Raw genomic sequence first — 12,374 nt, forward strand, 5'->3', positions numbered from 1 at the left:
TCACTTGATAGAGTAACTACAGCTACCAACAAGAGATTTCTTTTTATCTTTCTTTACTGACAGTATTTAAGTAACAACGAAGCTGATAAAAATGTGTGTGCGAAGGTTTGGGGAAATAACTTTTGAAGATATATTTTTAAATAACAAGCTAAAGCACTCACAGATTTTAAAGGGTAACAGAAACTTACCAATCCTAAATCACTTTGATCTCCCTTGGTTTTCATATATTTGTACAACAGTCATATTATCCTCGTTCTTAATCTACGTGGTATTCATTTGTGCTGTAATACTGTAGCTAGCTTATATATTTCCTAATTTGGAAGTATTCGAACAGCTTAAAACACAAGGGCCTTACAGGTGGTTCTGCTGTGGATAACTTTACTTGAATCTCTCTTTTGAGCACATGCCTAACGATTGAATGAACGGATCCAGGTCTAGAAAAATGTATTCCTCTTGTTCCATCATTCCAGGTTTGTGGATGGCAAAGTTAAACCAATTAATAAGTTCCACCAATGGCACCATCTATAAATGTGCATTCTCCTGTATCCTGGCCTTCAGTGATTTTTAAAAATTATGTCCCTTTGCTTTGCTAGGTTAATTGTCACATGGAGATACCTGAAATTTGACTAATTTTAATTTATTTCACTATTGATGAGACTGTGTATTGTTCATCACAATGCTTTACTACTTCATTCCTGTGTTGAAAACCTGTAGAAGGCAACTGTGCACCAAGTGCTGTGTGAAGGCAATTATTGTGATATCATTATAAGTGAGAAAAAAGTGGCAACTCCCTAAATATCCCTAAATATTAGGGAAAAGATTGAATAAATTTATACATACATACATATATATATATATACATATACACACACACTATTTTGTACCTGTGTGCGGGGATTATTGAATGGGCATAAGAAGACAGAAAACCAAACAAAACGAAACTTTTTGATAGGGTCTCCTGCCTCCTGAAGAAAAATAGAAGTTTCTGAGGTTGGGAAAATGGGGACTTTCATCCCAGGAAGAGGAGGGTTTTGTGCACAGAGACTAAAAGCCTAAGGATCCTCATGGTGGCCTGGGAAGGTCACCTATCCCAGTGTGGTTAGAGTATAGAGCGCCCAGGAAGAAGTGATAAGACACAAAGTGAAAAACTAGCCATCACCATGCTGTAAAAGATTCTGTACATCATACTAATACATCTGGACTTTTTTCACAAACCATGGGAGCTTGTAAGAAAAGTCCTAACACGGTGGTTTTGCTTTAGAAAGGCACCTCCAGCAGGTAGGACCACCCGGTTTTCCTCTTCTGGACATTCGCCAGATGAAATTAGATATAGAAAAAAAAAATCAGCATGAAAATCAATAGCAGAGGCTGTCTCCCCCAAGCTCGGTGCGCGGAGTGGTCGCAAGTACAGCAAGAGGCACAGTGACTTTAACACACCTCGTCGTGAACTCTCCAATGTTTGTTAAATCCGTCATCTTCATCGAAAGGCAACTCCACGATTGCCAACACCCAGGTTTTGTTGTTTGGTTTGGATGATTTTCTAACGAAGGCTTGTTTTCCCTACTTTGATCTGTTTCTCTACCTTCTGGGCTGTTTCGCCCTGCTTTTAGAACACAGTTTAGCCTCTGGTATTCTTTTCAATCATTTTTTTTTTTTTACTCTTGATGGGTTAATCATCTAGCACCTGGGCCACGTGGAATCCTACACCAGCAACCCAGTTAAGGTGAGGCCTTTCCCCTTTACTTTCCAACCTTTGAATCATCGCTTTGCAAAATGGCAGTCACTGCTTCCAAATGGTAATCAAAGCTCGGGGTGGTTACACCCTGGGCAAAACACGGTCTCCTCGGCCAAACGTTTATCAGAAGGCGTTGCAGAAACTCATTAAGTCACTTGAGTCAAAGATTCAGGTGAATCATTCTAAACCTCCACCCAGTTCAACTTTTCCCTCTGGTAACAATTAATTATATTTTCCCCTTTTTCCCACTCCCACCCCCAGCAGTACACGATCACAAGTTCCACGTGGCCGCACACTCACTCTGAGTTACGAGCTCATGGGAGGCTCACTCGCTTGGCACTCACAGGCGAGAGATAAGAAAGAAAAATCTCCATAGCTTTTCAACTGAGTGCCTGGCAGTAAGAGGAAAAAAAAAAAACAACAAACCTCAAAACCTCGTCCTAAGAGTCGTAGTAGCTTGATCTCAAACACGTATGCTACTTGACTTCGCATTTTCACTCTTTAATAAGAAGAAGGTGAAGGAAATACTCTAGCTGAAAATATTCAAGTGGCAGTGGCCTACCTTATTAATTATTCAAATAATTAACCTACCTTGCATCCTTAGACCCAGTCTGAGTACAGAATTCATGAGTCTTAGAAGCGAAAGGGTATTCCCAGCAAGTGCATGGGCCTCTACAGTTAACAAGACAGGGTTTGAACACCTGCCCTCCCGCCTATCAGCTGTGACCTTGAGCAAGTCGTTCAACCTCCTAGGGCCAGGAGTCCGCCTGTTGGGATAATACCCATCTCAGAGGGCTTCCAAGGGAATTCATTCTAATAACATGTTCAATGCCAAGCAGAATGATCTTGTGTAATAATGACAGTCGCACACAGCCTGACAGTACCTGCCATTCTAAACAGTCTACTTAAATTAGTTAGTTCACTTAACCCCCTCAACTACCTTATATGGGTGAGATAACCAATATGCCCATTTTACAGATGGGGAAACTGAGACACAGAAAGCTGAATTTCTTGATTCAAGACCCTAAGGCTATATGCATTGAAGAAGCTGGATTTGAATCCATGCATTTAACCACAGTGCCTCCGAATGTATTTCTTCCTCTCCTTAAAGAATAAAAAGAGGGGAACTGGCAGGCTCAGAAACTGAAAGTCGCACTGAAGGTCAGGCACCGAACGAGAAGCGAGGACCCGCCGACCCAAGTCTGCCTTGTTCTGCTCCAGTGTGAAGCAAACAAGAACGACAACATAAAAGATGGAATAAAGCGCGGAATAAATGGAGACGGCAGGTTTTGAATGATGAATCCGAATGGTTCACTACTGCTTTGGGACCCTGAGCAGCCCGGTCACGCTGACCAGTTAGCTGCTCCACCGCTGATTTTGAAACGGTCACGGCAAGTGCTTCCCCTGCTCACGGATCAGACTCAGAACACTCTAGAAAGATCCTGTCTCGGGAGCTCTAAGGAAGAGGAATTCCTCTTCAGTGCACACACCAGGCCCACGTGTTCTTCCCGCCATGGTGACGCTGTGACTGGACTTGGCCCCTGCAACACTCTACCGTAGGCACCGTTGGATTTTGGCGCCATGTCCAGCTCTTCTTCTGGCTATTCCTTCCTGCTATCCCCACTCCTGTCGTGCTGATGAAGTAAGGAGCCCCTGAAGGTAGAATGACGGTCAACAGCGTCGCCATGGCTTAGCCGGTGACCAAGCCCCACCACGTCAAGGGACAGCTGCCCACGCCGCTCTGTCACAAGGCAGCTCTTTGCCTTCGGGATTGTTTGTAGAGCCCGAGCTAAGTCTTCTAAGGCTTCCAGACTTTGGAGGTCATGACCACATTTACCAAGTCACGCTTCCGTCTCCAAGTCCGCAGGGCTTTTCCCGCACCCACCAAATAGCTCCACCGGCCATGGGAGCCCATGAGGGTAGAGCCAAATGCAATTGTGGAGATGGGCAGGGGGCCTCCTTGCGTGTGCCCTGCCTGCTGCCCACCTGGGGCAGGAGAAGCCAGGGAAACCACTCCAGCTCTGAGAAGGGAAAAGCAAAGGCGGCCAAGAAGAGACTCGCCTGCCTTAGTTTAACTAATCAATGAGGGAGCTACAAGATGTTAACAGGTGCAATGAGCACCTATCCTAGGAAAAAACTTACTCGCATCATAAGGACGGTATATCTGAGCACTAACCACATGTGAGGTGTTGTTCTAAACTCCTCATGTGGATTGTCCCATTTAACATCTTTACTACAATTCTTTGGTGCTGCTATCACCATTTTACAGATGTGGGAACCGAAGTGTAGAAAGGTTCAACAACTTTTCCCAAGTTTACATAGCAAGGGAAGGAGACAAAATCCCAGCAGTCTGACTTCAAAGCCTTTGTTCTCAACCACTTTATTATGAATGATGAAAAACAGAGAAGAGCACGCTTTTTCTGTAAAGAGATAGATAATGGATGTCTCAGGTCTTGCAGGCCATATAGTTCCCATCACAACTAACTCTTGTAGCCCAGAAGCAGCTATTGTTAGTCCTTACGAGGCTTCGCTGTGTGCCAATAAAACTGGGCTTATGGACAACTGAAATTTGAAATCTCATACCATTTTTGTGTGTCTACATATATTCTTTTGATTTTTTTTTCCCCAACCATTTAAAAATGCACAGACGGTTCTTAGCTCCCGGTCCCCATGAAAACAGCCAGACGTAAGCCACAGGCCATAGTTTGCTGACCCTCGATAAAAAGGATTGAAAGAAAATTAAAGCAAAGACATTTGGAGAGAAATGTGATTTGCCTTGTCTTTCCGCCGTTTTCACGTTGTATTTATTTCGACCTGAACATTAAACTGTCTTGATATCATCTGAACCCACACAGTCCAACTCCAGAATCTGGTTCAAATCCCCGTGTCGAACAAGCTGCGCGGCCTTGGGCAGTTTTCCCAAGCCGCAGCTTCCTCGTTGTAATAATAGCAGCTACCTGATGGGCTTGGCTGTTGTAAGCATTAAATGAAATAATACACGTGAAGCAATGTTCACAGCTCCCCAGCACGTTTCGAACTCTTGATACACATTAACACTTATTACAAGTACTATTATTGTTACTACCAGTACTATTATCAACATCATCACCCCAGATAAGAAAATCAAAATAGCACACCCCCTGAAGTTCACTTCTGCAATTCCCTACCTAGTACCGGATCCTCTGCCTAGAAGGTGGGTTTAAAAAAATCCTTTAAGTCTCCTTTCCTGGCCGGGCGCGGTAATCCTAGCACTCTGGGAGGCCGGGGTGGGCGGATTGCTCGAGGTCAGGAGTTCGAAACCAGCCTGAGCAAGAGCGAGACCCCCGTCTCTACTATAAATAGAAAGAAATTAATTGGCCAACTAATATATATAGAAAAAATTAGCCAGGCATGGTGGCACAGGTAGCATGTAGTCCCAGCTACTCGGGAGGCTGAGGCAGCAGGATCGATTGAGCCCAGGAGTTTGAGGTTGCTGTGAGCTAGGCTGATGCCACGGCACTCTAGCCCGGGCAACAAAGCAAGACTCTGTCTCAAAAAAAAGAAAAAAATCTCCTTTCCAGGGTTTCTGCTCTACTGTCACTCTAGCACACCTCGAACGGCCATTCTAGAAAAAAACATCTCCTAGGCACAGCACCTAACAGAATGCTTGCTACTTGCTTGAAGACCACTGTCCTATAGAAACCAACCACATGCTAGTCTGCAAGAGTTGTCAACACGTCACTCCCCTTTCTTTAGCTCGTTTAGTGTTTCCTTGCAATGCTCCTGGGTCACAGTAAGAACAATGAGGTACAAAACCTTCATGGTGAAGGCTCCCTGAACCACCACGCTGTTATCTGATTTAATCAGGCTATCCGTGTGTGTTAACACGATGCTACTCTGGGTTGACGGCAAAGGCCACACGTGTGCGGAAGCAGGTTGCTTAAACCACCGTGCAAAGCCCTGGAGATCACTGTTTGCCTCACGCTGTCGTATTTGTTGGACATTCACCGTGTCGCTGGCACCGAGGTGTCCTGCCACCGTCTCTGGCATAGCCGCATTGGCTGCTATGGACGAAATGTACAAATAGATTGCTGAGGAAGACGGAAATGACGGCGATGGCTTGTGTGGGCCGAGGAAACCATGACTATGCTAAAAGTCACAAAGTCACAAATTATCTCACACGCTGGCCGTTTTCATCTCAGAAGACTTGTGGGCAGGTAGCCTCGATAAAGTTCACGGTTATCGGCTGGCAGATCAGCTGAGCATGACTTGGTTATCTGATCCTCTGTTTCGGAGGACTGACGGGTGGTGTTCTCAGAAGGGCATGACAATTCATCAGGAAGAGCAGCTCGAGATACAGTTCCCGGAAAATGCCTGACTTGTCCTCGTGAGGTTTCCGCACCGCTGGAGCCAGAGGTTGGCTCTGGTGGTCTCCGGCAGCGAGGGGGATCCTGGCCCCTTTTCGAGAAAGAAATGGGTTCTTTTGGAAGTCTGAAAGTGTGTGGATACGAAATCAAGTGATCCCCACCGAGAGGATCGTGACAATGAAGTGTCTCAGGTGGAAGCGTTTGGAGCCAGCCCAGGTTATTCCGAACGTATTTGCAGACCGACACCCAGCTTCCCTGCTCTAGGGTCGACCCCATCATTTCAAGTGTCTTCTCTACGTTTTGCTGAGTGGTTAGCTAGGTAAGAGCTTTCCCTGCTTCCCAAACCAATTACTATATAGAGCACTACTCTGGTGATCAAATATTTGATTTAATTTTTTTCCTAGAACTGCAAAGTTATTCAATGAATTGAAGATCTAAGGAACCTGAACCTTATCAGGCCCCGTTAATCTCTTGATTTGATTGTAAAGTTAAGAACCCTAATGAGTGAACAGAGAGATCATCGGACACAGAATTCTGTCTCTCTGTTTCCCCAGGAGATCAATCTTAGGCAAAAATATGAAATAGGCAGAGTCTACCTCTAATGCACCCCTGCCTCTAAGTTTCCAAGCGTACTGTTCCCTTTCCTCCCCTTTCCTCACAGTTACTTTCTTGGGAGAGCTCTCCTGTTTCCACAGTTCTCTTAGTTAACACAAATAAGATAATGCTGAAGTGTGCACTCTCTCTTCCAGTGCAATCTGGTGTTTTATTTAAAAAAAAAATAGTGCTTGACACAAAGCAATAACTATGTAATAGCAGCATCTCACACATTGATAACACAACACTAGAGATAAAATGTCTTAGTAGAACTCTTCCAAGGATCTCTCACCTCAAACCAACAGGCCACCTCCTGATCAGCTCTATCTACTTGCATCCAGCCACTTGGTTCACGGACATTTCTCAACTTTGGGGGTGTCATAAGAGAGATTAGTGACTAGTGCAAACACAAGCTTCTGAAATCTTCCAAGGAATTAACAGATCATTGAAATGCAATTCGCCATTCCCTATTAGAAGATAGAAAAGATTTGTGGGATAGTTTTCTCTCACTCTCTCTCTCCCAAAAAGATGTTAATAGGCATGAGTACAAAAAGGTTCTACAAATGAGCAGGTTTGGGAAATGCCATCTCCTACAACTGCTCCTTGAGATTCTCAATGCATTTTAAAAGCTGTAAGTTCTAAGACTCTCCCATATCTAACAAACTTACTTGAGCACAGAAATCTTCTTCAAGCAACATCACTTACCATCTTGCAGAACACTAGCCTTCACGAGGCTCATCCTTACTACTCTTATGTAGCACAATGCTACTCTTCAGTTACCACCGCCCTCTTGTCATTGGTCTCAGTCTAGGAACCTGGAAGGGGGCTTGGGCCTCTCTGAGATTTGATGTTGGACCAGAGTAGTCTGAGATGGGGTCAGTTGACTATGGCTGGCAGGCCCCATCCGGGACACCTCCTGTCGTTATAAATAAAGTTTTATTGGAACACAGCCATGTCCAGTCATTTGCATGTTGACAATGTCTACAATGGCAGAGTTGAGTAGTTTAAGGCCTGCAAAGCCTAAAAAAAAAAAATTAATATCTAGCCCTTTGCAGAAAATGTTTGCCTACCCCAATCTAGATCATCTCATTTCTACTTAACCGTGTTTTACAAAAAATATGAATTTTAAAAGCCATTCTGTCAACACCTTTTATCTTCCCTCTGTCTTTCTTAAGTCCAAACTCTCAAACATATGTATTGCCTTGACGTATCTCCAGCGTGAGACCCAACACCCAGGGACTCACAAATTCAGCCTGAATGAATGAACCAATTCATATTGTCATCTTCTCTCTTTTCCCATTTTTCTGCTTTAGTTGAGGTCTTTATTCCCTTTAGTTCTAGTTCCACTCTTTACCTTCTCAGGCTTTCGGTTCAAAGGCATATGCTAAAGGAACCTAGCGATTTCCACCAGTCCTGACACAGACAACACCCTGTGCAGTGCCCTCCACAGTCGTGAAATATGCCCTGCAGAGCCACTTTCTTTGCACAGGGAGAGAGTAGCACAATGGTGTCAGCACCGTGCTACCACTACTCATGTAAATGTGCTAAATGGGGCAAGACTCCAGCAAAATAAACAAAAGTTGATTCCCAAGGATGCTTTTTGCAGTGAGATCTCTTGGGACCATCTTTCTATAGAAAAAAAAAACAAAAAGAGTCCCGGAACAAGACTGTTCCTTTAAGGAAGTCCACGTATTGTACACTTTTCTTTTCCCAACATTCAAAATTAAGCCCCTCCAAATGGCTTACACACCGAAGTTTATAACCTCAGCCTACACAAGTCCAGTGCAAAAAGATCTACAGCCTGCAGGCAGAGCGAGGAAGCTCTTTAAAGATGAATCATTTTCATAAATGAGTGCAGAGGGAGGTCAGGCCAGGGGACAGCGAAGGTTACGTGTGTGCCCGAGATAAGGCCTCATCCATCCTCCTCTTACTGTCAGGCCTTGATGGGTGAACATTGCCTTGAGCTCCCATAAAACATGCTGTTTGCAGAAAACTTGCAGGTGGTTCATAAAAAAGTCCAAACTGTTACCATGAAATTTATCTCCCACTGCGGGATCTGTTTATAATAGAAAGGAAGGATCTCAAATAGAAATTAAGTATCTCAGACTGACTTATATTGGCTAGGAGGATTGAAAAATTCAACCTGCTTCCCAATCGTTGCACTAAAAACGTCAAAGTATTTGTATTGATGACATCTTGACAAGATACGAGTATGTTCAAAAGAAAAATAATGTCCATTGTGTGCGTGGTCCTTATCCCTGGGGGAAGGATAGACTGGGTGAGATTTTATTGGGAGAATTTAATCAGACAACTGAACTCTTCATCACATTTTATTTCTGAAGAGTGTCAAGGATCTGTTATTTACAATTTTTCCATCCGTATGGTCAAAGTGAAAAGGGCATCTCAATTTTTTTTTTAAGTTGTTAGGAGATGTTTATTATCTTGAAGCCAAAAAGAGATTGGGGGCGGCGGTAATATTGGCCATAATTTGAGTTATCTGCGTGTAGAAATTGAAGGGGGATGGTGAGACAATGCATGTAGATAATTCAGACCCTAAAGCCTCTGGGACTTGAAATGAAAAGATAAGTGAGGCAGAAGCGCTAAATTTTGCTGGTATTTGTTTTTCCAGAGTTGTGTTTATAATTGACTCAATTTATCACACCACATACACATACACCTGTATGGTGATTTTAAGCTGCAAGAAAGAGTCGTGGTTATAAATTTCAAATTCATGAACTTAGCACATCTACATGGGAGACTATCATACAGAAAACAATTTATAGAATCTAAGTGTGTTCTGGCTAGAGGGAGCTTGGATGGTACGTAGGCTAGGATTTCAACCCCAACCACAGACAAGGAAGGCAAAAGTCTGCAAAAATGAGAAGGACAGATGAGTGCATGCTCTACTTTGACAGTGGCTGGGATCCAGGTCTTCATGCCACCCACAAGCACACCCAAACCTCTCTTCTCCATTCCTGCTCACCTGGGTGGAGGTGCTGGATCAGAGTATCAAGTGGACTGAAAAGGACTGTATCTAATCCAACACCTTCCATTTAAATGAGGCTTGGTTTTAAGAAATAGCAAGAAGGCAGAGATGTCTCACTTCAGGACCTTCTCGGTCCTCCTGACTCTACCCTCACCTGCCTCCAACCCTGCACCCTGGCCATCCAAGCCACTTGGAAGAATCCTTGTGTCCCCCTCCCCCATAAAAGGTCCTGTGTTCTCTACCCAAATAGTATGTGGCTCCTTTTTATTTAATGTAAAATTAGCACTTCATCCATGCTCTGTTCTCCTCTCTTCCTGTCAAGAACATGTGTCTAAGGTCTGAATTAATTCTAAGACTTAATGGTGCCCTCTTTGTGATAATAGCAAGTGAAGGTGTATAGATAACCCCAGTCAAATGTGTCATCCCAAGAGAATGAATTTATAATGATGAAGTTTCAGGCATTGTCGCAACCAGAAGAAGAGTCTATAAAAGAGTGGTGGGAGAGAAGAAAACTATTTGAAGAAATAATGCCTGAAACTTTTGCGCATTTAATGAAAATTATAAATCTGTAGATCCGAGAAGCTCAACAAATCTCAAGCACTAAGAACATGTAGAAAACTACAGCAAGGTATATATAATCAAATTGTTCAAAACTCGTGACAAACAGAAAACTTAAAAAGCAGCCAGAGAAAAACAACACATCATGACGTACAACGAAACACAGATACAGGTGGTAGCAGATTCCCTCTCTGAAACAGTCCAAGTAAGACAGAAGAGAACATCTTTGAAATATTGAAAGGGAAAAAAAATATGCCAAGGTAGAATTCTATATCAAACAAAAAATATCTCTCAAAAATAAAGGTGAAATAAATACTTTTTGGACATATAAAATCTGTGTGAATTCATCCACAACAAGCCTATATGACATGAAATGTTACAGGATGTCCTTCAGACAGGAAGAAAACAACACAAGATGGAAATATGACTCTAGAAAAGAGAATGTAGAGCACTAGAAAGGTAATCATGGGGTAAATATATTAATATAAGACATTTTTCTTACTATTTAAATGTCTATAAATTTAATCAACTAGTTAGACAAAATAATATCAATGTGTATAGAGTTTATAATCTCTATAAACTATAAAATTTATTTATATCTCTATAAACATAAAATTTATTACAACAATAACATAAAGATGGGAGAGGGAAATATAGAAGCTTACTATTGTTGCATTCTTATACTATATGTGGAATAGAGCATGATCACTTGAAAATAGATTGTAATAAAATAAAGATGTATGCTATAAATCCTAAAGCAACTACTAAGCAAACACAACAAAGATGTATACTTACAGGCAAGCCTACAAAGAAGAGAAAATAGAATGAAAAAAATTTAATTAATCTAAACAAAGGAAAACAATATTTAATTAATTCAAAGGTAAAGGAGAGAGAGAGAGAGAACAAAGAAAAGATGGGACAAATAGGAGACAAATTGCAAGGTCATGTATTTAAACCTAATCATTTCAATAATCCCATTCAATGCAAATAGTTTAAATGCCCAATCAAAAGCCAAATATTATAAGATTGGATAAAAATAAGACCCAACTATATGCTGCCTACTTTAAACATAAAGACACAAATAGGTGAAAAGTAAAAACATGGAAAAAAATATTTCATGCTAACACTAATGAAAAGAAATCTGGAATGTCTATATTAATATCAGGCAAAGTAGATTTCAGAGAAAAGGATATTACCATGGATAAAGAATGTAATTTCATAGTGATAAAGGGATCAATTCATTAAGATGACATAAAAATCTTACATGTTTTTACACCTAAAAACAGACCTTTAGAATGCATGAAGCAAAAACTGATAGAATTGGAAAGAGAAACAGACAAATCTATAAGACAATCACTAATTGTTAGCAACATTCATCCAGCAAAAACATACTAAATACTCTAAATACAAGGCATTGTGTTGGCAGCAAAGGAGACTACAGATGACTTTAGACTCCTCAGGTTCATAATAAAAGGTTTGTGTAATAACTGCTACTTACTTAGTCTTTCAATTCTTTTATGATTTTAATTTTTACTAGTTCACAAACTCTTATTTAAGCAATAACAATAATTAATAATACCTCTCTAATTTGACATGACCTAGGTGACCAAGTGTGATGGTTAATTATATGTGTCATCTTGCCTGGGCTACAGGGTGCCCAGATTGGTGGTTAAACAACATTATTTCTCAGTGGGTCTACAGAGATATTTCCAAGAGATATCAACATTTTAATTAGTGCATTGGGTAAAGCAGAACCCCCTCACCAATGTGGGTGGGCCTCATCTAATTGATTTAGGACCTGAACAGAACAAAATGATGGAGGAAAGAAGAACGCTCGTGTTCTCACTCTCTCTCTCTCTCTCTCTCTCTGTCTCTCTCTCTCTCTCACTCTCTCTCTCTCTCTCTCTCTCTCTCTCTCTCTCTCTCTCTCCCTTTCTTTCTCTCTCTCTCTCCCTGATTGCTTGAGGTGAGACCTTGATCTTCTCCTGCCCTTGGCATGCCTGGTTCTTCAACCTTCAGACCCAGACTGGAATCTACACCATCTGCTCTCCAGCTCTCAGGCCTTCATACTGTACCACCAGCTGTCCTGGGTCTCTGTCTTGTAGACTGGGACTTGCCAACCTCCATAGTCATGTGAACTAATATCTCATAATAA

Source organism: Microcebus murinus, chromosome 25 (assembly GCF_040939455.1).
Source record: "Microcebus murinus isolate Inina chromosome 25, M.murinus_Inina_mat1.0, whole genome shotgun sequence".
NCBI lineage: Eukaryota > Metazoa > Chordata > Mammalia > Primates > Cheirogaleidae > Microcebus > Microcebus murinus.